Source organism: Solanum stenotomum, unplaced genomic scaffold, assembly GCF_019186545.1.
Source record: "Solanum stenotomum isolate F172 unplaced genomic scaffold, ASM1918654v1 scaffold24201, whole genome shotgun sequence".
Classification (NCBI taxonomy): domain Eukaryota; kingdom Viridiplantae; phylum Streptophyta; class Magnoliopsida; order Solanales; family Solanaceae; genus Solanum; species Solanum stenotomum.
In genome coordinates this window covers 1-3,962 of record NW_026027882.1, presented here as the reverse complement: position 1 = coordinate 3,962, position 3,962 = coordinate 1, and the positions used below count along the sequence as shown (strand labels likewise).

The window sequence follows — 3,962 nt, the reverse complement described above, 5'->3', positions numbered from 1 at the left end:
ATGACTTATAGGTCAAAAGTAATAAATTAGGAATTCTAATTATAATTTTTGACTTATTTTTCGTCTGTTTGACTCAAAAGTCATAGTTAAGAATTCTAATTATTGATTTTTAATAATTTTTTTGTCTTTTTGACTTTAACACAAATGTTTAAAAATACTTATATATTTTATTCAAACACTACAAAAATACTTTAAAGTTATTTTAGCATTTAAAATAAATTAATCCAAATAAGCTCTTAGTCAAACGCCCTCTAAAATAGAAAAAAACAAGAGTAACAAATAGAGAAAATTAATTCATAGACAGAAAGGAATAAGGTATAACCTTAAAATTGACCAAATGTGCACACATTTGTAATAATATATATGGTTACACAAAACAAAAAATTAAGTAAAAAATATCTAATGATTAATATTGCATAGGCGTTCATTTAACATGATAATGATTAATTTTAATTTATCAAATTTAACCTATATAAAATATTAAAATATTTCGATCGAGTGGATTCATTTAACCCACATGGGTCCAACTCGGCTTACAAATTTAATAATTGTTAGATTACTCTGCTAACAAATCCGATTACAAAGAGTAAATGACTATCTTAAACTTAAACCAAAGACTTTTCATGTGACTATATAAACCCTCGCTTGTTAGTCGATGCTTTTGTACTCCAAAAAAGATTGTCTACTATTCTTGCTTTTCTTGAAGGACAACTTCAGGTATCGACGTATCATAACTATGTTTTTTTTTAAATGTATGTGCGTGGGTGTGGCATTACTATATATTTTTTACATTTGAATTGTATTATTTTGATGATTATCATGTTGGGATCGAAATAAAAAGATGACATATCAAAACTAATTATTAAAAATCTTTTATGACGATAAATCAGACACCAAATCTATTATAGGGATCTCGTATGTCCACAACCTGATCTATATATGAAAAAATTGTCAGATTGAAAGGTTATCTCACAGTCCTTCATGAAAATCTTCTTTAAAACCTATATCGTGTTAATTAAGAAATAGTGGATGTCTTTCATGTTAGATTTATCATTAGATTTTGTTACGTGTCGAAAAAGACGTTGTTGCGACGATCCTGAAAAAGATTACTTTTGAGTCAGGAGTTGGATGGTAAAGATGCAAGAGTTGTAGATTACTTTGATGTGATTGCTGGAACAAGTACAAGTACAGGTGGAATATTAGCCACTATGATCACGGCTCCAAATGAAAAAGAATCTTCCCTTTTGTGCTGCCAAAGATATTGTATCCTTTTACTTTGAGCATGGCCCAAGGATTTTCCCACCTAGGTACATAATTATTTTTACATACTATGAGTTGTCCAAATATTATATGACATCTAAGCTTAGGATACGAAGTTTCACATCGGTAAAACATAGGAAAGATATTTGGTATACAAATAAGCAAGTCTTACCAATTAATAACGCTAGTGGATTGGACCGTCACAAATGATATCAGAGCTGATCATGTGTCCGTTTTATCGATGTGGCCCGGACTTCAACTGAGTTTAGGCAAATTCTGATAAAGCGGAAAAAATTGTAGTGCTGAGTCTAGACAAATCTCATGCGGTGGGGTAAGCCTCAGCAAGGGTGTTGAGTCCATTAAGGGGGTGTATGTGACACCCCAACTTAAGATAAGAAAACCTCAAAAAATAAGAAATCCTCAACAAGGATATTGAGTCCATAGAGGGGATGTATGCGACATCCTAACTTAAAATAAAAAGTCTCACATCAATAAAATACAGGGAAAATGTTGGGTATATTAATAAACAGGTCTTACCAACAAGCTAACAATATCACTGACGAACTGGGTTGTCACATATTATTTCCATTCTACAACAACATATGTGTATAGGTCAAGTCAGTATTGAAATATGTTTTAATACAAAAATTTGGTTTCAATTACAGTGCATTGCCTCCAATTTTTGCTCCCAAATATGATGGAAAATATCTTCACAAAGTTTTGCAAGATAAGTTGGGAGAGACNTAACAAATGTTGTCATTCCAACCTTTGACATCAAGAAAAATCAACCAATAATATTCACTAAGTCCAAGGTAAATCTTTCATATATTATATTAACTTATTAATCGATTTAAAATTTATTCGAATTAAAATGAGTTGAGTTATAATGAATTAAAATGTTTTTCCTAAAAATATTTTAGCAAGATTGGGTCAATTTTTCTACATATCAGTTCAATTTTTTAATAGGGTGAGTCAATAAATGAACGGATCAATGATCTGTATAAATTTGAACGAATCGAGCAAATTATATTTTTATGAACTGATTTTAGAAATAATTATCTAATTAGACAAACTTATACACAGTTAGCCAATTCTCCTGAGTTGGATGCAAAGATGTGTGACATATGCTACAGCACGGCTGCAGCTCCTACATATTTTCCACCACATTATTTTGTCACTAATGATGCTAAAGGAAATCAAGTTGAGTTTAATCTTATTGATGGTAGTGTTGCGGCTGTCAATCCGGTACGTAATTAGACATACTTCACTATCATATATATTATTATTACATGTACTTTTCAAAATATTACGTATCTCTACATATCTTACACTTGGATACATAGGGTTTTGCTACCAGATACACAAAAATAGGGAGAGAGGCGAGCAAGATTCGTATGTATCTCAAATATATGTGAATCACACTAGATACATGTATATGTATGTATCTGAAGTGATGCACATGTACTGGAATACTAGATACATGGGAGAGTGGTGAGCGAGATATGAGAGAGGCGAGGGAGGCGTGCGAGGTTTGCTAAATATGTATCTCAGATACATGTGAATCCACTTGAATACAATATATCTAGAAGAAATTACACATAAATTTGACCCTATGTATCCGAAATACATGTATCTAGAGCAAAGACGGACCCACATGGTTTGGTGAAGGTGCATGTGCATCTGTTAACTTCGAAAAAAATCATGTCTATATATGTATATCTATCTTTGAGAACTGGTATATTAACCATACTTACATGAGAAACATATGAGCGTCTATGTGTTGTTTGTACAAGCTTAGAAAATCACCCGCAAGACCAGAGTTCAAATCCAACTAGTACCTTAAACTAATGAGATTAAATATATCCTCATTAAAAACATGGTCTCTAGCTATCTATATTTTTGTTATATTATTAATGATGCAAATATGTTCTTACCAAGAATGAGTGTTATAGAGAGATCTAACATGACAGTAAATATACATACAGGCCTTAGTTGCACTTAGCGTGGCAACCAACCATTCGACGCAAGCGGATCCAGCATTGTCATCAATTAAACCAATGAACAACAAACAAATTTTACTACTCTCATTAGGAGCTGGGAATGCTGCAGATTTTTATACAACGTATACAGCACAAGAGGCAGCTAAATGGGGTGCTATTGAGTGGCTAATTCATAACAAACATTCAAGTCCTTTTCTACAAATTATGTCTTCAGCAAATTCTTACATGAATGATTATTACATTGCTACTGTCTTTCAAGCTCTTAATGATCAAAAGAATTACCTCAGAATTCAAGTAAGACCATCTCACTTAATTATTTACGTTATCGATCACTAAATTACTCGTAGCTAAGTGTATTGGAACTATATATGATGGTGCAAGGGGGTACGTTTAATTAAATTCCTTTCGTTTGAAAAATTATTCTGTATATATAAGGTCAATACATTTTTTTGTATGTATAAATTTTAATTTTGATTCCACCGCAAAAGTTATAGTTCTATACCCTCGTAGCCAATAAAATTTTGTGATAATTCATCACTAAATAGGATGGATATCTAAAGTGTATACAAGGAATATAATAAGTGTAGAACTAATATATATATACATGGTATACATATTGAGTATATTTTATATATGTTTTTAAAAAAATTAATTGTTCTTTATTATATATGATAAAAAAAAAATACCAGGAAAATGCACTAA

At 31.2% G+C, this 3,962-nt stretch overlaps 1 pseudogene; it reads left to right on the top strand.

The window, feature by feature from the left end:
* The first annotated feature begins 652 nt into the window (after positions 1 to 652).
* LOC125851312 (probable inactive patatin-3-Kuras 1) lies at positions 653 to 3,554 on the top strand (annotated as a pseudogene).
* Positions 3,555 to 3,962: the final 408 nt, after the last annotated feature.